This window comes from Mesoplodon bidens (genome assembly GCF_964165515.1).
Source record: "Mesoplodon bidens genome assembly, chromosome: Y".
Lineage (NCBI taxonomy): Eukaryota > Metazoa > Chordata > Mammalia > Artiodactyla > Ziphiidae > Mesoplodon > Mesoplodon bidens.
The window spans coordinates 17,733,778-17,755,666 of NC_138180.1; positions in this window are offsets into that span (position 1 = coordinate 17,733,778).

A 21,889-nucleotide genomic window follows, 5' to 3' on the forward strand; every position below is an offset into this window, starting at 1 on the left:
TGGCTAGGGACACATACAGGGCTGCTTGGCGTCCCCCGATCAGGGGCAGGGGAAGTGGGCGACCTGTGGGCCGAGCAGGAGCCTCCCCGCGTGTGTCCCAGGGACCCATCTGCCTGCGAACTTCGGTCACCTGGCAGAGAGCTACGATGCCCAGACCTATGGTTAGCTGTGCAGCGAGGTGTACTGTGCCGACAGGTTCCACACACACTTCAAGTAACAGGGCGGCCTGAGTGGAAAGGTGGGAGTTTGGGCAGCTGTGCAGACAAAGAAGGCGCCCTTTGGCCTTGGCGTAAATGCTTGTGACACCCCCTGGGCCTTATATGATTTCCTCTTGTGTCAGTTTTGGTAAAGTTTAGTAGCTAGGAAATGGTCCCCTTTACCGAAATGTTCAAATTTATTGGCATTTCTTATATTCTCTGCTATAACATTGTACTGATTCTTTCTGTATATTCTTTACTTATGTTTTTGTTTTCCTTAATCAAAGTGTGACTTTTAAATCTTTTCAAAAACTATTCTTTGTACTTACTATATCACCTCAATTTTATACGTTTTCTGTTGTATTAAGTTCTGCTCATATCTTTATTTATCTTTTTTCAATGTTCTCAGGTTTTATTGGTTTGATCTTCTGATGTCAATTAAAACACTTGGTTATTCCTTTTAATAAATCTTTTTACTTATAAGATTTGAACTTTTGAAGATTCCAGCTTACTTGTAAGTTTCTAAGGTCAGGTCCTCTACTTTCTTGCGGGCCAAAGGCTTAGTTCAACATATAGCAAAGTATATATTGAACTATTTTCCCCTCGACTTTCTGTGGTTCCCTATATCTCACCTTTCTTTGCAGACAAGTCATTTGAAATACCCTTAACGTATTTCACAGCCAATAAGTCTTGAAATAATGTGTATTTTTTAGAGAAATCTACTTATATAATTAGGCAGCAAATCTGACCTGCCATTGTTTTCAAAACAGCATAATTTCACTCTTCTCAATGATTAATGTGTTGTATTTCACAACTTTTGAGTATTTAGCTTTATCAATGATATATACTTTAAAAAGGTTTTAGAGATCCTACCAGTCTTTGGGAACATCCTTGTTCCTTTATTCAGTTCCAGTTTTATGTATATTTCCTGCCTTGCACCTGATTATTCCAACATCTGATGGATGGCCTTGGGAATCTAATTCTGGTATTGATTGTTTCAGATGATTGTCTCCCCTTGTAGCTGATTTCTTCATTATTGTGTAAATTTAGATCATGAGCTCATGTTTAGCTATACAGCTGACACTGTAAGAGGCTTAGGTGTGAACGCTCATACGTTTCAGCAGAAAGTTGGCAAAGATTTATGTGTGTCCCTCCAATGAGTTGCCCGCGAGACCCCGTTTTAAGAAGTGTTGGTCCAATATACCCTCCAGAGGCTAGGGATTCAGACAGGCCTGCTTGGCGGGCCCCGATCTGGGGCAGGGGCAGTGGGCAGCCTGTGGCCCTGGCAGGAGCCTCGCAGCGTGTGTCCCAGGGACCCATCTGCCTGCGAAATTCGGTCACCTGGGAGGAAGCTACGATGCCCAGACTTATGGTTAGCTTTGCAGCGAGGTGTACTGTGCGGACAGGTTCCACACACACTTCAAGTAAGAGGGCGGCCTGAGTGGAAAGGTGACCGTTTGTGCAGCTGTGCACACAAAGAAGGCGCCCTTTGGCCTTGACCTAAATGCTTGTGAAGCCACACTGCGCCTGCCTGGCTCTGAGGGCCCTGCCCTAGACCTCCTGCTCCCCTGCCCTTTGTTCTGTCACATCAGAGATTGCCACACACACTTCCTCAGTGACGGCAGTTTTCCAACCTGCCTCAGCTCCTCCCCCTCTCCGCAGGTTACCATGGACTACAGATGCTGCCTTCTGAGGCCAGGGCGTACTGAGAATGACAAAGGCAGACATGATGACCTTAAGTGATTTCCTTTTGTGTCAGATTTGGTAAACTTTAGGAGCTAGGAAATGGTCCCCTTTACACAAATGTTCAAATTTACTGCTATTTCATATTTTCTCTGCTATAACATTGTCCTGATTCTTTCTGTATATTCTTTACTTATGTTTTTTTTTTCCTTAATCAAAGTGTGTCTTTTAAATCTTTTCAAAGAATATTCTTTGGACTTACTAAATCACCTCAATATTATACGTTTTCTGTTGTATTAAGTTCTGCTCATATCTTTATTTATCTTTTTTCCATGTTCTCAGAGTTTATTGTTTTGATCTTCTGATGTCAATTAAAACACTTGGTTATTCATTTTAATAAATTTTTCCTTATAAAGATTTGAACTTTTGAAGATTCCAGCTTACATGTAAGTTGCTAAGGGTCAGGTCCTCTACATTGTTGCTGGCCTAAGGCTTAGTTCACCCTATAGCAATGTATATATTGACATATTTTCCCCTTGACTTTCTGTGATTCCCTACATCTCACCTTTCTTTGCAGACAAGCCATTTGAAATACCCTTAACTTATTTCACTGCCAATAATCTTTTAAATAATGTGTATATTTAGCGAAATCTTCTTATATAATTAGGCAGCAAATCTCACGTGCCATAGTTTTGAAAACAGCATAATTTCACTCTTCTCAATGATTAATCTGTTGTATTACACAACCTTTGAGTATTTAGCTTTTTCAATGACATGTACTTTAAAAATGTTTTATAGATCCTTCGAGTCTTTGAAAACATTCTTGTTCCTTGTTTCAGTTCCAGTTTTATGTATATATTTGTGCCTTTCACCTGATTATTCCAACATATGATGGATGGCCTTGGGAATCTAATTCTGGTAGTGATTGTTTTTGCTGATTGTCTCCCCTTTTAGCTGATTTTTTCATTATTGTGTAAATTTACATCATGAGCTCATGATTAGCTAAACAGCTGACCTTGTAAGGGCTTAGGTGTGAACGCTCATAAATTTCCGCAGAAAGTCGGCAATGATTTATCTGTGTCCCTCTAATGAGTTGCCAAGGAGGACCCCATTTTCTACAAGTGTTGGTCAAATACTCCCTCTAGAGGCAGTGGACACAGACTGCGCTCCTAGGCGGTCCCCGATCTGGGTCAGGGGTAGTAGTGTGGCCTGTGGCCCGAGCAGGAGCCTCTCTGCGTGTGACCCAGGGACCCATTTGCCTGCGAATTTAGGTCTCCTGACAGGAAGCCACGAGGCCCTGACCTATGGTTTGCTGTGCAGCGAGGTGTACTACGTGGACACGTTCCACAGACACTTCAAGTAAGAGGGTGGCCTGAGTGGAAAGGTGAGAGTTTGTGCAGCTGTGCAGACTAAGAAGGCACCCTTTGGCCTGGGCCTTCATGCTTGTGACACAACACTGGGTCTGTCAGGCTCCGAGGTCCCTGCCCTGGGCCCCCTGCTCCACTGCCATTTGTCCAGTCACAGCAGAGATGGCCACACCCACTCCCTCAGTGAGGGCCTTGTTACAATCTCCCTCACCCCGCCCCTTCTCCGCAGGTTACCATGGACTACAGATGCTGCCTTCTGAGGCCAGGGCATTCCGAGAATGCCAAGGTCAGAAATGATGACCTTAAATGATTTCCTCTTGTGTCCGTTTTGGTAAACTTTAGGAGCTAGGAAATGGTCCCCTTTACTGAAATGTTCAAATTTACTGGCATTTCATATATTCTCTGCTATAACATTGTCCTGACTCTTTCTGTATATTCTTTACATATCTTTTTGTTTTCCTTTATCAAAGTGTGTCTTTTAAATCTTTTCAAAGTATATTCTTTGGAGTTACTAAATCACCTCCATTTTATACGTTTTCTGTTGTATTAAGTTCTGTTCATCACTTTATTTATCTTTTTTCTATGTTCTCAGGGTTTATTGTTTTGATCTTCTGATATCAATTTAATCACTTGTTAATTCATTATAATAAATACTTTCTACTTATAAAGATTAGAACTTTTAAAGATTCCAGGTTACTTGTAATTTTCTAAGGATCAGGTCCACTATATTGTTGCTGGCCTAAGCCTTAGTTCACCATAGAGCAATGTATATATTGACATATTTTCCCCTCGACTTTCTGTGATTCCGTACATCTCACCTTTCTTTGCGGACAAGCCTTTTGAAATACCCTTACTTATTTCACAGCAAATAAGTCTTTGATATAATGTGTATTTTTTAGATAAATCTTCTTATATAATTAGGAAGAAAATCTGACCTGCCATAGTTTTCAAAACAGCATAATTTCACTCTTCTCAATGATGAATCTGTTGTATTACACAACCTTTGATTATTTAGCTTTATCAATGACGTGTACTTAAAAAAGGCTTTAGAGATCCTACCAGTCTTTGAAAACATCCTTGTTCCTTGTTTCAGTTCGAGTTTTATGTATATATTCTGCCTTGCACCTGGTTATTCCAACATCTGATGGATGGCCTTGGGAATCTAATTCTGGTATTGATTGTTTTTGCTGATTGTCTCCCCTTGTAGCTGATTTCTTCATTATCGTGTAAATTTAGATCATGAGCTCATATTTAGCTAAACAGCTGACCTTGTAACAGGCTTATTTGTGAACTCTCGTAAGTTTCAGCAGAAATTCGGCAAAGATTTATTTGTGTCCCTTAAATGAGTTGCCCACAAGGACCCCGTTTTGTAGAAGTGTTGGTCCAATACCTCCTCTAGAGGCAGGGGACTCAGACAGGGTTGCTTTGTGGCCTCCGATCGGGGTCAGGGGCTGTGGGCAGCCTGTGGCCCGGGCAGGATCCTCTACTTGTGTGTCCCAAGTACACATCTGCCTGCAAACTTTGGTCACCTGGCAGGAAGCGACGATGCCCAGACCTATGGTTAGCTGTGCAGCGAGGTGTACTGTGCGGACAGGTTCCACACACACTTCAAGTAAGAGGGCGGCCTGAGTGGAAAGGTGAGAGTTTGGGCAGCTGTGCACACAAAGAAGGCGCCCTTTGGCCTGGGCCAAAATGCTTTAGACACCCCACTGGGCCTGCCGGGCTCTGAGGGCCCTGCCCTGGGCCCCCTGTTCTCCTGCCCTATGTTCAGTCACAGCACAGATGGCCACACCCACTCCCTCAGCGAGGGCAGTGTTCTAACCTCCCTCAGCCCCGCCACCACTCCGCAGGTTACCATGGACTACAGATGCTGCATTCTGAGGCCAGGGCGTTCTGAGAATGCCAATGGGAGACATGATGACCTTAAATGATTTCCTTTTGTGTCAGTTTTGGTAAACTTTAAGAGCTAGGTAATGTTTCCTTTTACAGAAATGTTCAAATTTACTGCTATTTCATATTTTCTCTGCTATAACATTGTCCTGATTCTTTCTGTATATTCTTTACTTATGTTTTTGTTTTCCTTAATCAAAGTGTGTCTTTTAAATCTTTTCAAAGAATATTCTTTGGACTTACTAAATCACCTCAATTTTATACGTTTTTTGTCGTATTAAGTTCTGCTCATATCTTTATTTATCTTTTTTGTATGTTCTCAGGGTTTATTGGTTTGATCTTCTGATGTCAATTAAAACACTTGGTTATTCATTTTAATAAATATTTTTACTTATAAAGATTTGAGCTTTTGAAGATTCCAACTTACTTGTAACTTTCTAATGGTCAGGTTCTGTACATTGTTGCTGGCCTGAGTCTTAGTTCAACATAGAGCAATGTATATACTGACATATTTTCCCTTCGAATTTCTGGGATTCCCTACATCTCACCTTTCTTTGCAGACATGCCATTTGAAATACCCTTATCTTATTTCACAGCCAATAAGTCTTTGAAATAATGTGTATTTTTTAGATAAATCTTCTTATATAATTAGGCAGAAAATCTGACCTGCCATAATTTTCAAAACAGCATAATTTCACTCTTCCCAATGATTAATCTGTTGTATTACACATCATTTGACTATTTAGCTTTATCAATGACGTGTACTTTAAAAATATTTTAGAGAGCCTACTAGTCTTTGAAAACATCCTTGTTCCTTGTTTCAGTTTCTGTTTAATGTATATTTCCTGCCTTGCACCTGATTATTCCAACATCTGATGGATGGCCTTGGGAATCTAATTCTGGTATGGATTGTTTTTGCTGATTGTCTCCCCTTGTAGCTGATTTCTTCATTATTGTGTAAATTTAGATCATGAGCTCATGTTTAGCTAAACAGCTGACCTTGTAAGAGGCTTAGGTGTGAACACTGGTAAGTTTCAGCAGAAAGTCGGGAAAGATTTATTTGTGTCCTTGCAATGAGCTGCCCGCGAGGACCCCGTTTTATAGAAGTGTGGGTCCAGTATTCCTTGTTGTGGCTAGGGACACATACAGGGCTGCTTGGCGTCCCCCGATCAGGGGCAGGGGAAGTGGGCGACCTGTGGGCCGAGCAGGAGCCTCCCCGCGTGTGTCCCAGGGACCCATCTGCCTGCGAACTTCGGTCACCTGGCAGGAAGCTACGATGCCCAGACCTATGGTTAGCTGTGCAGCGATGTGTGCTGTGCAGACAGGTTCCACACACACTTCAAGTAAGAGTGCGGCCTGAGTGGAAAGGTGACAGTTTGGGCAGCTCTGCACACAAAGAAGGCGCCCTTTGGCCTTGGCCTAAATGCTTGTGAAACCACACTGGGCCTGCCGGGCTCTGAGGGCCCGGCCCTTGTCCTCCTGCTCCCCTGCCCTTTGTTCAGTCACATCAGAGATGGCCACACCCACTTCCTCAGTGACGACAGTTTTCCAAACTGCCTCAGTTCCTCCCCCTCTCCGCAGGTTACCATGGACTACAGATGCTGCATTCTGAGGCCAGGGCGTTCTGAGAATGACAAAGGCAGACATGATGACCTTAAATGATTTCCTTTTGTGTCAGATTTGGTAAACTTTAGGAGCTAGGAAATGGTCCCCTTTACAGAAATGTTCAAATTTACTGCTATTTCATATTTTCTCTGCTATAACATTGTCCTGATTCTTTCTGTATATTCTTTACTTCCGTTTTTTTTTTCCTTAATCAAAGTGTGTCTTTTAAATCTTTTCAAAGAATATTCTTTGGACTTACTAAATCACCTCAATATTATACGTTTTCTGTTGTATTAAGTTCTGCTCATATCTTTATTTATCTTTTTTCCATGTTCTCAGGGTTTATTGTTTTGATCTTCTGATGTCAATTAAAACACTTGGTTATTCATTTTAATAAATTTTTCCTTATAAAGATTTGAACTTTTGAAGATTCCAGCTTACATGTAAGTTGCTAAGGGTCAGGTCCCCTACATTGTTGCTGGCCTAAGGCTTAGTTCACCCTATAGCAATGTATATATTGACATATTTTCCCCTCGACTTTCTGTGATTCCCTACATCTCACCTTTCTTTGCAGACAAGCCATTTGAAATACCCTTAACTTATTTCACTGCCAATAATCTTTTAAATAATGTGTATATTTAGCGAAATCTTCTTATATAATTAGGCAGAAAATCTCACGTGCCATAGTTTTCAAAACAGCATAATTTCACTCTTCTCAATGATTAATCTGTTGTATTACACAACCTTTGAGTATTTAGCTTTTTCAATGACATGTACTTTAAAAATGTTTTATAGATCCTTCCAGTCTTTGAAAACATTCTTGTTCCTTGTTTCAGTTCCAGTTTTATGTATATATTTGTGCCTTTCACCTGATTATTCCAACATATGATGGATGGCCTTGGGAATCTAATTCTGGTAGTGATTGTTTTTGCTGATTGTCTCCCCTTTTAGCTGATTTTTTCATTATTGTGTAAATTTACGTCATGAGCTCATGATTAGCTAAACAGCTGACCTTGTAAGGGGCTTAGGTGTGAACGCTCATAAATTTCCGCAGAAAGTCGGCAATGATTTATTTGTGTCCCTCTAATGAGTTGCCAAGGAGGACCCCATTTTCTACAAGTGTTGGTCAAATACTCCCTCTAGAGGCAGTGGACACAGACTGCGCTCCTAGGCGCTCCCCGGTCTGGGGCAGGGGTAGTAGTGTGGCCTGTGGCCCGAGCAGGAGCCTCTCTGCGTGTGACCCAGGGACCCATTTGCCTGCGAATTTAGGTCTCCTGACAGGAAGCCACGAGGCCCTGACCTATGGTTAGCTGTGCAGCGAGGTGTACTACGTGGACACGTTCCACAGACACTTCAAGTAAGAGGGCGGCCTGAGTGGAAAGGTGAGAGTTTGGGCAGCTGTGCAGACTAAGAAGGCACCCTTTGGCCTGGGCCTTCATGCTTGTGACACAACACTGGGTCTGTCAGGCTCTGAGGTCCCTGCCCTGGGCCCCCTGCTCCACTGCCATTTGTCCAGTCACAGCAGAGATGGCCACACCCACTCCCTCAGTGAGGGCCGTGTTACAATCTCCCTCACCCCGCCCCTTCTCCGCAGGTTACCATGGACTACAGATGCTGCCTTCTGAGGCCAGGGCGTTCTGAGAATGCCAATGGGAGACATGATGACCTTAAATGATTTCCTTTTGTGTCAGTTTTGGTAAACTTTAAGAGCTAGGTAAAGTTCCCCTTTACAGAAATGTTCAAATTTACTGCTATTTCATATTTTCTCTGCTATAACATTGTCCTGATTCTTTCTGTATATTCTTTACTTATGTTTTTGTTATCCTTAATCAAAGTGTGTCTTTTAAATCTTTTCAAAGAATATTCTTTGGACTTACTAAATCACCTGAAATTTATACGTTTTCTGTTGTATTAAGTTCTGCTCATAGCTTTATTTATCTTTTTTCTATGTTCTCAGGGTTTATTGGTTTGATCTTCTGATGTCAATTAAAACACTTGGTTATTCATTTTAATAAATATTTTTACTTATAAAGATTTGAGCTTTTGAAGATTCCAACTTACTTGTAACTTTCTAATGGTCAGGTTCTGTACATTGTTGCTGGCCTGAGTCTTAGTTCAACATAGAGCAATGTATATATTGACATAATTTCCCTTCGAATTTCTGGGATTCCCTACATCTCACCTTTCTTTGCAGACATGCCATTTGAAATACCCTTATCTTATTTCACAGCCAATAAGTCTTTGAAATAATGTGTATTTTTTAGATAAATCTTCTTATATAATTAGGCAGAAAATCTGACCTGCCATAATTTTCAAAACAGCATAATTTCACTCTTCCCAATGATTAATCTGTTGTATTACACATCCTTTGACTATTTAGCTTTATCAATGACATGTACTTTAAAAATATTTTAGAGAGCCTACTAGTCTTTGAAAACATCCTTGTTCCTTGTTTCAGTTCGAGTTTAATGTATATTTCCTGCCTTGCACCTGATTATTCCAACATCTGATGGATGGCCTTGGGAATCTAATTCTGGTATTGATTGTTTTTGCTGATTGTCTCCCCTTGTAGCTGATTTCTTCATTATTGTGTAAATTTAGATCATGAGCTCATGTTTAGCTAAACAGCTGACCTTGTAAGAGGCTTAGGTGTGAACAATGGTAAGTTTCAGCAGAAAGTCGGGAAAGATTTATTTGTGTCCTTGCAATGAGCTGCCCGCGAGGAACCCGTTTTATAGAAGTGTTGGTCCAGTATTCCCTGTTGTGGCTAGGGAAACATACAGGGCTGCTTGGCGTCCCCCGATCAGGTGCAGGGGAAGTGGGCGACCTTTGGGCCGAGCAGGAGCCTCACAGCGTGTGTCCCAGGTACCCATCTGCCTGCGAACTTCGGTCACCTGGCAGGAAGCTACGATGCCCAGACCTATGGTTAGCTGTGCAGCGAGGTGTACTGTGCAGACAGGTTCCACACATACTTCAAGTAACAGGGCGGCCTGAGTGGAAAGGTGGGAGTTTGGGCAGCTGTGCAGACAAAGAAGGCGCCCTTTGGCCTGGGCTTAAATGCTTGTGACACCCCACTGGGCCTTATATGATTTCCTCTTGTGTCAGTTTTGGTTAAGTTTAGTAGCTAGGAAATGGTCCCCTTTACTGAAATGTTCAAATTTACTGGCATTTCATATATTCTCTGCTATAACATCGTACTGATTCTTTCTGTATATTCTTTACTTATGTTTTTGTATTCCTTAATCAAAGTGTGTCTTTTAAATCTTTTCAAAAAATATTCTTTGTACTTACTATATCACCTCAATTTTATACGTTTTCTGTTGTATTAAGTTCTGCTCATATCTTTATTTATCTTTTTTCTATGTTCTCAGGTTTTATTGGTTTGGTCTTCTGATGTCAATTAAAACACTTGGTTATTCCTTTTAATAAATCTTTTTACTTATAAAGATTTGAACTTTTGAAGATTCCAGCTTACTTGTAAGTTTCTAAGGCCAGGTCCTCTACTTTCTTGCTGGCCAAAGGCTTAGTTCAACATATAGCAAAGTATATATTGAACTATTTTCCCCTCGACTTTCTGTGGTTCCCTATATCTCACCTTTCTTTGCAGACAAGTCATTTGAAATACCCTTAACGTATTTCACAGCCAATAAGTCTTGAAATAATGTGTATTTTTTAGAGAAATCTACTTATATAATTAGGCAGCAAATCTGACCTGCCATTGTTTTCACAACAGCATAATTTCACTCTTCTCAATGATTAATGTGTTGTATTACACAACTTTTGAGTATTTAGCTTTATCAATGACATATACTTTAAAAAGGTTTTAGAGATCCTACCAGTCTTTGGGAACATCCTTGTTCCTTTATTCAGTTCCCGTTTTATGTATATTTCCTGCCTTGCACCTGATTATTCCAACATCTGATGGATGGCCTTGGGAATCTAATTCTGGTATTGATTGTTTCAGATGATTGTCTCCCCTTGTAGGTGATTTCTTCATTATTGTGTAAATTTAGATCATGAGCTCATGTTTAGCTATACAGCTGACACTGTAAGAGGCTTAGGTGTGAACGCTCATACGTTTCAGCAGAAAGTTGGCAAAGATTTATGTGTGTCCCTCCAATGAGTTGCCCGCGAGACCCCGTTTTAAGAACTGTTGGTCCAATATACCCTCCAGAGGCTAGGGATTCAGACAGGCCTGCTTGGCGGCCCCCGATCTGGGGCAGGGGCAGTGGGCAGCCTGTGGCCCTGGCAGGAGCCTCGCAGCGTGTGTCCCAGGGACCCATCTGCCTGCGAACTTCGGTCACCTGGGAGGAAGCTATGATGCCCAGACTTATGGTTAGCTTTGCAGCGAGGTGTACTGTGCGGACAGGTTCCACACACACTTCAAGTAAGAGGGCGGCCTGAGTGGAAAGGTGACCGTTTGTGCAGCTGTGCACACAAAGAAGGCGCCCTTTGTCCTTGGCCTAAATGCTTGTGAAGCCACACTGCGCCTGCCTGGCTCTGAGGGCCCTGCCCTAGACCTCCTGCTCCCCTGCCCTTTGTTCAGTCACATCAGAGATTGCCACACCCACTTCCTCAGTGACGGCAGTTTTCCAACCTGCCTCAGCTCCTCCCCCTCTCCGCAGGTTACCATGGACTACAGATGCTGCCTTCTGAGGCCAGGGCGTTCTGAGAATGACAAAGGCAGACATGATGACCTTAAATGATTTCCTTTTGTGTCAGATTTGGTAAACTTTAGGAGCTAGGTAATGGTCCCCTTTACAGAAATGTTCAAATTTACTGCTATTTCATATTTTCTCTGCTATAACATTGTCCTGATTCTTTCTGTATATTCTTTACTTATGTTTTTTTTTTCCTTAATCAAAGTGTGTCTTTTAAATCTTTTCAAAGAATATTCTTTGGACTTACTAAATCACCTCAATATTATACGTTTTCTGTTGTATTAAGTTCTGCTCATATCTTTATTTATCTTTTTTCCATGTTCTCAGAGTTTATTGTTTTGATCTTCTGATGTCAATTAAAACACTTGGTTATTCATTTTAATAAATTTTTCCTTATAAAGATTTGAACTTTTGAAGATTCCAGCTTACATGTAAGTTGCTAAGGGTCAGGTCCTCTACATTGTTGCTGGCCTAAGGCTTAGTTCACCCTATAGCAATGTATATATTGACATATTTTCCCCTTGACTTTCTGTGATTCCCTACATCTCACCTTTCTTTGCAACAAGCCATTTGAAATACCCTTAACTTATTTCACTGCCAATAATCTTTTAAATAATGTGTATATTTAGCGAAATCTTCTTATATAATTAGGCAGAAAATCTCACGTGCCATAGTTTTCAAAACAGCATAATTTCACTCTTCTCAATGATTAATCTGTTGTATTACACAACCTTTGAGTATTTAGCTTTTTCAATGACATGTACTTTAAAAATGTTTTATAGATCCTTCCAGTCTTTGAAAACATTCTTGTTCCTTGTTTCAGTTCCAGTTTTATGTATATATTTGTGCCTTTCACCTGATTATTCCAACATATGATGGATGGCCTTGGGAATCTAATTCTGGTAGTGATTGTTTTTGCTGATTGTCTCCCCTTTTAGCTGATTTTTTCATTATTGTGTAAATTTACGTCATGAGCTCATGATTAGCTAAACAGCTGACCTTGTAAGGGGCTTAGGTGTGAACGCTCATAAATTTCCGCAGAAAGTCGGCAATGATTTATTTGTGTCCCTCTAATGAGTTGCCATGGAGGACCCCATTTTCTACAAGTGTTGGTCAAATACTCCCTCTAGAGGCAGTGGACACAGACTGCGCTCCTAGGCGCTCCCCGGTCTGGGGCAGGGGTAGTAGTGTGGCCTGTGGCCCGAGCAGGAGCCTCTCTGCGTGTGACCCAGGGACCCATTTGCCTGCGAATATAGGTCTCCTGACAGGAAGCCACGAGGCCCTGACCTATGGTTAGCTGTGCAGCGAGGTGTACTACGTGGACACGTTCCACAGACACTTCAAGTAAGAGGGCGGCCTGAGTGGAAAGGTGAGAGTTTGGGCAGCTGTGCAGACTAAGAAGGCACCCTTTGGCCTGGGCCTTCATGCTTGTGACACAACACTGGGTCTGTCAGGCTCTGAGGTCCCTGCCCTGGGCCCCCTGCTCCACTGCCATTTGTCCAGTCACAGCAGAGATGGCCACACCCACTCCCTCAGTGAGGGCCCTGTTACAATCTCCCTCACCCCGCCCCTTCTCCGCAGGTTACCATGGACTACAGATGCTGCCTTCTGAGGCCAGGGCGTTCTGAGAATGCCAATGGGAGACATGATGACCTTAAATGATTTCCTTTTGTGTCAGTTTTGGTAAACTTTAAGAGCTAGGTAAAGTTCCCCTTTACAGAAATGTTCAAATTTACTGCTATTTCATATTTTCTCTGCTATAACATTGTCCTGATTCTTTCTGTATATTCTTTACTTATGTTTTTGTTATCCTTAATCAAAGTGTGTCTTTTAAATCTTTTCAAAGAATATTCTTTGGACTTACTAAATCACCTGAAATTTATACGTTTTCTGTTGTATTAAGTTCTGCTCATAGCTTTATTTATCTTTTTTCTATGTTCTCAGGGTTTATTGGTTTGATCTTCTGATGTCAATTAAAACACTTGGTTATTCATTTTAATAAATATTTTTACTTATAAAGATTTGAGCTTTTGAAGATTCCAACTTACTTGTAACTTTCTAATGGTCAGGTTCTGTACATTGTTGCTGGCCTGAGTCTTAGTTCAACATAGAGCAATGTATATATTGACATATTTTCCCTTCGAATTTCTGGGATTCCCTACATCTCACCTTTCTTTGCAGACATGCCATTTGAAATACCCTTATCTTATTTCACAGCCAATAAGTCTTTGAAATAATGTGTATTTTTTAGATAAATCTTCTTATATAATTAGGCAGAAAATCTGACCTGCCATAATTTTCAAAACAGCATAATTTCACTCTTCCCAATGATTAATCTGTTGTATTACACATCCTTTGACTATTTAGCTTTATCAATGACATGTACTTTAAAAATATTTTAGAGAGCCTACTAGTCTTTGAAAACATCCTTGTTCCTTGTTTCAGTTTCTGTTTAATGTATATTTCCTGCCTTGCACCTGATTATTCCAACATCTGATGGATGGCCTTGGGAATCTAATTCTGGTATTGATTGTTTCAGATGATTGTCTCCCCTTGTAGCTGATTTCTTCATTATTGTGTAAATTTAGATCATGAGCTCATGTTTAGCTATACAGCTGACACTGTAAGAGGCTTAGATGTGAACTCTCATACGTTTCAGCAGAAAGTTGGCATAGATTTATGTGTTTCCCTCCAATGAGTTGCCCGCGAGACCCCGTTTTAAGAAGTGTTGGTCCAATATACCCTCCAGAGGCTAGGGATTCAGACAGGCCTGCTTGGCGGCCCCCGATCTGGGGCAGGGGCAGTGGGCAGCCTGTGGCCCTGGCAGGAGCCTCGCAGCGTGTGTCCCAGGGAACCATCTGCCTGCGAACTTCGGTCACCTGGGAGGAAGCTACGATGCCCAGACTTATGGTTAGCTTTGCAGCGAGGTGTACTGTGCAGACAGGTTCCACACACACTTCAAGTAAGAGGGCGGCCTGAGTGGAAATGTGACCGTTTGTGCAGCTGTGCACACAAAGAAGGCGCCCTTTGGCCTTGGCCTAAATGCTTGTGAAGCCACACTGCGCCTGCCTGGCTCTGAGGGCCCTGCCCTAGACCTCCTGCTCCCCTGCCCTTTGTTCAGTCACATCAGAGATTGCCACACCCACTTCCTCAGTGACGGCAGTTTTCCAACCTGCCTCAGCTCCTCCCCCTCTACGCAGGTTACCATGGACTACAGATGCTGCCTTCTGAGGCCAGGGCGTTCTGAGAATGACAAAGGCAGACATGATGACCTTAAATGATTTCCTTTTGTGTCAGATTTGGTAAACTTTAGGAGCTAGGAAATGGTCCCCTTTACAGAAATGTTCAAATTTACTGCTATTTCATATTTTCTCTGCTATAACATTGTCCTGATTCTTTCTGTATATTCTTTACTTATGTTTTTTTTTTTCCTTAATCAAAGTGTTTCTTTTAAATCTTTTCAAAGAATATTCTTTGGACTTACTAAATCACCTCAATATTATACGTTTTCTGTTGTATTAAGTTCTGCTCATATCTTTATTTATCTTTTTTCCATGTTCTCAGGGTTTATTGTTTTGATCTTCTGATGTCAATTAAAACACTTGGTTATTCATTTTAATAAATTTTTCCTTATAAAGATTTGAAATTTTGAAGATTCCAGCTTACATGTAAGTTGCTAAGGGTCAGGTCCTCTACATTGTTGCTGGCCTAAGGCTTAGTTCACCCTATAGCAATGTATATATTGACATATTTTCCCCTTGACTTTCTGAGATTCCCTACATCTCACCTTTCTTTGCAGACAAGCCATTTGAAATACCCTTAACTTATTTCACTGCCAATAATCTTTTAAATAATGTGTATATTTAGCGAAATCTTCTTATATAATTAGGCAGAAAATCTCACGTGCCATAGTTTTCAAAACAGCATAATTCCAATCTTCTCAATGATTAATCTGTTGTATTACACAACCTTTGAGTATTTAGCTTTTTCAATGACATGTACTTTAAAAATGTTTTATAGATCCTTCGAGTCTTTGAAAACATTCTTGTTCCTTGTTTCAGTTCCAGTTTTATGTATATATTTGTGCCTTTCACCTGATTATTCCAACATATGATGGATGTCTTTGGGAATCTAATTCTGGTAGTGATTGTTTTTGCTGATTGTCTCCCCTTTTAGCTGATTTTTTCATTATTGTGTAAATTTACAACATGAGCTCACGTTTAGCTAAACAGCTGTCCTTGTAAGAGGCTTAGGTGTGAACACTCATAAATTTCCGCAGAAAGTCGGCAATGATTTATTTGTGTCCCTCCAATGAGTTGCCTACGAGGACCCCATTTTCTACAATTGTTGGTCAAATACTCCCTCTAGAGGCAGTGGACACAGACTGCGCTCCTAGGCGGTCCCCGATCTGGGGCAGGGGTAGTAGTGTGGCCTGTGGCCCGAGCAGGAGCCTCTCTGCGTGTGACCCATGGACCCATTTGCCTGCGATTTATGTCTCCTGGCAGGAAGCCATGAAGCCCTGACCTATGGTTAGCTGTGCAGCGAGGTGTACTACGTGGACACGTTCCACAGACACTTCAAGTAAGAGGGCGGCCTGAGTGGAAGGTGAGAGTTTGGGCAGCTGTGCAGACTAAGAAGGCACCCTTTGGCCTGGGCCTTCATGCTTGTGACACACCACTGGGTCTGTCAGGCTCTGAGGTCCCTGCCCTGGGCCCCCTGCTCCACTTCCATTTGTTCAGTCACAGAAGAGATGGCCACACCCACTCCCTCAGTGAGGGCCGTGTTACAATCTCCCTCACCCCGCCCCTTCTCAGCAGGTTACCATGGAATACAGATGCTGCCTTCTGAGGCCAGGGCGTTCCGAGAATGCCAAGGTCAGAAATGATGACCTTAAATGATTTCCTCTTGTGTCCGTTTTGGTAAACTTTAGGAGCTAGGAATGGTCCCCTTTACAGAAATGTTCATATTTACTGGCATTTCATATATTCTCTGCTATAACATTGTCCTGACTCTTTCTGTATATTCTTTACATATCTTTTTGTTTTCCTTTATCAAAGTGTGTCTTTTAAATCTTTTCAAAGTATATTCTTTGGAGTTACTAAGTCACCTCAATTTTATACGTTTTCTGTTGTATTAAGTTCTGCTCATAACTTTATTTATCTTTTTTCTATGTTCTCAGGGTTTATTGCTTTGATCTTCTGATATCAATTTAATCACTTGTTAATTCATTATAATAAATACTTTCTACTTATATAGATTAGAACTTTTAAAGATTCCAGGTTACTTGTAATTTTCTAAGGATCAGGTCCACTATATTGTTGCTGGCCTAAGCCTTAGTTCACCATAGAGCAATGTATATATTGACATATTTTCCCCTCGACTTTCTGTGATTCCGTACATCTCACCTTTCTTTGCGGACAAGCCTTTTGAAATACCCTTACTTATTTCACAGCAAATAAGTCTTTGATATAATGTGTATTTTTTAGATAAATCTTCTTATATAATTGGGAAGAAAATCTGACCTGCCATAGTTTTCAAAACAGCATAATTTCACTCTTCTCAATGATGAATCTGTTGTATTACACAACCCTTGATTATTTAGCTTTATCAATGACGTGTACTGTAAAAATGCTTTAGAGATCCTACCAGTCTTTGAAAACATCCTTGTTCCTTGTTTCAGTTCGAGTTTTATGTATATATTCTGCCTTGCACCTGATTATTACAACATCTGATGGATGACCTTGGGAATCTAATTCTGGTATTGATTGTTTTTGCTGATTGTCTCCCCTTGTAGCTGATTTCTTCATTATTGTGTAAATTTAGATCATGAGCTCATATTTAGCTAAACAGCTGACCTTGTAACAGGCTTATTTGTGAACTCTCGTAAGTTTCAGCAGAAATTCGGCAAAGATTTATTTGTGTCCCTTAAATGAGTTGCCCACAAGGACCCCGTTTTCTAGAAGTGTTGGTCCAATACCTCCTCTAGAGGCAGGGGACTCAGACAGGGCTGCTTTGTGGCCTCCGATCTGGGTCAGGGGCCGTGGGCAGCCTGTGGCCCGGGCAGGAGCCTCTACTTGTGTGTCCCAAGTACACATCTGCCTGCAAACTTTGGTCACATGGCAGGAAGCGACGATGCCCAGACCTATGGTTAGCTGTGCAGCGAGGTGTACTGTGCGGACAGGTTCCACAAACACTTCAAGTAAGAGGGCGGCCTGAGTGGAAAGGTGAGAGTTTGGGCAGCTGTGCACACAAAGAAGGCGCCCTTTGGCCTGGGCCAAAATGCTTTAGACACCCCACTGGGCCTGCCGGGCTCTGAGGGCCCTGCCCTGGGCCCCCTGTTCTCCTGCCCTATGTTCAGTCAGAGCACAGATGGCCACACCCACTCCCTCAGCGAGGGCAGTGTTCTAACCTCCCTCAGCCCCGCCCCCTCTGCGCAGGTTACCATGGACTACAGATGCTGCATTCTTAGGCCAGGGCGTTCTGAGAATGCCAATGGGAGACATGATGACCGTAAATGATTTCCTTTTGTTTCAGTTTTGGTAAACTTTAAGAGCTAGGTAATGTTCCCCTTTACAGAAATGTTCAAATTTACTGCTATTTCATATTTTCTCTGCTATAACATTGTCCTGATTCTTTCTGTATATTCTTTACTTATGTTTTTGTTTTCCTTAATCAAAGTGTGCCTTTTAAATCTTTGCAAAGAATATTCTTTGGACTTACTAAATCACCTGAATTTTATACGTTTTCTGTTGTATTAAGTTCTGCTCATATCTTTATTTATCTTTTTTCTATGTTCTCAGGGTTTATTGGTTTGATCTTCTGATGTCAATTAAAACACTTGGTTATTCATTTTAATAAATATTTTTACTTATAAAGATTTGAGCTTTTGAAGATTCCAACTTACTTGTAACTTTCTAATGGTCAGGTTCTGTACATTGTTGCTGGCCTGAGTCTTAGTTCAACATAGAGCAATGTATATATTGACATATTTTCCCTTCGAATTTCTGGGATTCCCTACATCTCACCTTTCTTTGCAGACATGCCATTTGAAATACCCTTAACTTATTTCACAGCCAATAAGTCTTTGAAATAATGTGTATTTTTTAGATAAATCTTCTTATATAATTAGGCAGAAAATCTGACCTGCCATAATTTTCAAAACAGCATAATTTCACTCTTCCCAATGATTAATCTGTTTTATTACACATCCTTTGACTATTTAGCTTTATCAATGATATGTACTTTAAAAATATTTTAGAGAGCCTACTAGTCTTTGAAAACATCCTTGTTCCTTGTTTCAGTTCGAGTTTAATGTATATTTCCTGCCTTGCACCTGATTATTCCAACATCTGATGGATGGCCTTGGGAATCTAATTCTGGTATTGATTGTTTTTGCTGATTGTCTCCCCTTGTAGCTGATTTCTTCATTATTGTGTAAATTTAGATCATGAGCTCATGTTTAGCTAAACAGCTGACCTTGTAAGAGGCTAAGGTGTGAACACTGGTAAGTTTCAGCAGAAAGTCGGGAAAGATTTATTTGTGTCCTTGCAATGAGCTGCCCGCGAGGACCCCGTTTTATAGAAGTGTTGGTCCAGTATTCCCTGTTGTGGCTAGGGACACATACAGGGCTCTTTGGCGTCCCCCGATCAGGGGAAGGGGAAGTGGGCGACCTGTGGGCCGAGCAGGAGCCTCCCCGCGTGTGTCCCAGGGACCCATCTGCCGGCGAACTGCGGTCACCTGGAAGGAAGCTACGATGCCCAGACCTATGGTTAGCTGTGCAGCGAGGTGTGCTGTGCAGACAGGTTCCACACACACTTCAAGTAACAGGGCGGCCTGAGTGGAAAGGTGGGAGTTTGGGCAGCTGTGCAGACAAAGAAGGCGCCCTTTGGCCTTGGCGTAAATGCTTGTGACACCCCCTGGGCCTTATATGATTTCCTCTTGTGTCAGTTTTGGTAAAGTTTAGTAGCTAGGAAATGGTCCCCTTTACCGAAATGTTCAAATTTATTGGCATTTCTTATATTCTCTGCTATAACATTGTACTGATTCTTTCTGTATATTATTTACTTATGTTTTTGTTTTCCTTAATCAAAGTGTGACTTTTAAATCTTTTCAAAAACTATTCTTTGTACTTACTATATCACCTCAATTTTATACGTTTTCTGTTGTATTAAGTTCTGCTCATATCTTTATTTATCTTTTTTCAATGTTCTCAGGTTTTATTGGTTTGATCTTCTGATGTCAATTAAAACACTTGGTTATTCCTTTTAATAAATCTTTTTACTTATAAGATTTGAACTTTTGAAGATTCCAGCTTACTTGTAAGTTTAAGGTCAGGTCCTCTACTTTCTTGCTGGCCAAAGGCTTAGTTCAACATATAGCAAAGTATATATTGAACTATTTTCCCCTCGACTTTCTGTGGTTCCCTATATCTCACCTTTCTTTGCAGACAAGTCATTTGAAATACCCTTAACGTATATCACAGCCAATAAGTCTTGAAATAATGTGTATTTTTTAGAGAAATCTACTTATATAATTAGGCAGAAAATCTGACCTGCCATTGTTTTCAAAACAGCATAATTTCACTCTTCTCAATGATTAATGTGTTGTATTACACAACTTTTGAGTATTTAGCTTTATCAATGACATATACTTTAAAAAGGTTTTAGAGATCCTACCAGTCTTTGGGAACATCCTTGTTCCTTTATTCAGTTCCAGTTTTATGTATATTTCCTGCCTTGCACCAGATTATTCCAACATCTGATGGATGGCCTTGGGAAACTAATTCTGGTATTGATTGTTTCAGATGATTGTCTCCCCATGTAGCTGATTTCTTCATTATTGTGTAAATTTAGATCATGAGCTCATGTTTAGCTATACAGCTGACACTGTAAGAGGCTTAGGTGTGAACGCTCATAAGTTTCAGCAGAAAGTTGGCAAAGATTTATGTGTGTCCCTCCAATGAGTTGCCCGCGAGACCCCGTTTTAAGAAGTGTTGGTCCAATATACCCTCCAGAGGCTAGGGATTCAGACAGGCCTGCTTGGCGGCCCCCGATCTGGGGCAGGGGCAGTGGGCAGCCTGTGGCCCTGGCAGGAGCCTCGCAGCGTGTGTCCCAGGGACCCATCTGCCTGCGAACTTCGGTCACCTGGCAGGAAGCTACGATGCCCAGACCTATGGTTAGCTTTGCAGCGAGGTGTACTGTGCAGACAGGTTCCACACACACTTCAAGTAAGAGGGCGGCCTGAGTTTAAAGTTGACAGTTTGGGCAGCTGTGCACACAAAGAAGGCGCCCTTTGGCCTTGGCCTAAATGCTTGTGAAGCCACACTGGGCCTGCCGGGCTCTGAGGGCCCTGCCCTAGACCTCCTGCTCCCCTGCCCTTTGTTCAGTCACATCAGAGATTGCCACACCCACTTCCTCAGTGAGGGCAGTTTTCCAACCTGCCTCAGCTCCTCCCCCTCTCCGCAGGTTACCATGGACTACAGATGTTGCCTTCTGAGGCCAGGGCGTTCTGAGAATGCCAAAGGCAGATATGATGACCTTAAATGATTTCCTTTTGTGTCAGATTTGGTAAACTTTAGGAGCTAGGAAATGGTCCCCTTTACAGAAATGTTCAAATTTACTGCTATTTCATATTTTCTCTGCTATAACATTGTCCTGATTCTTTCTGTATATTCTTTACTTATGATTTTTTTTTCCTTAATCAAAGTGTGTCTTTTAAATCTTTTCAAAGAATATTCTTTGGACTTACTAAATCACCTCAATTTTATACGTTTTCTGTTGTATTAAGTTCTGCTCATATCTTTATTTATCTTTTTTCCATGTTCTCAGGGTTTATTGTTTTGGTCTTCTGATGTCAATTAAAACACTTGGTTATTCATTTTAATAATTTTTTTACTTATAAAGATTTGAACTTTTGAAGATTCCAGGTTACATGTAAGTTGCTAAGGGTCAGGTCCTCTACATTGTTGCTGGCCTAAGGCTTAGTTCTCCCTATAGCTATGTATATATTGACATATTTTCCCCTCGACTTTCTGTGATTCCCTACATCTCACCTTTCTTTGCAGACAAGCCATTTGAAATACCCTTAACTTATTTCACTGCCAATAAGTCTTTGAAATAATGTGTATATTTAGCGAAATCTTCTTATATAATTAGGCAGAAAATCTCACGTGCCATAGTTTTCAAAACAGCATAATTTCACTCTTCTCAATGATTAATCTGTTGTATTACACAACCTTTGAGTATTTAGCTTTTTCAATGACATGTACTTTAAAAATGTTTTATAGATCCTTCGAGTCTTTGAAAACATTCTTGTTCCTTGTTTCAGTTCCAGTTTTATGTATATATTTGTGCCTTTCACCTGATTATTCCAACATATGATGGATGGCCTTGAGAATCTAATTCTGGTAGTGATTGTTTTTGCTGATTGTCTCCCCTTTTAGCTGATTTTTTCATTATTGTGTAAATTTACATCATGAGCTCATATT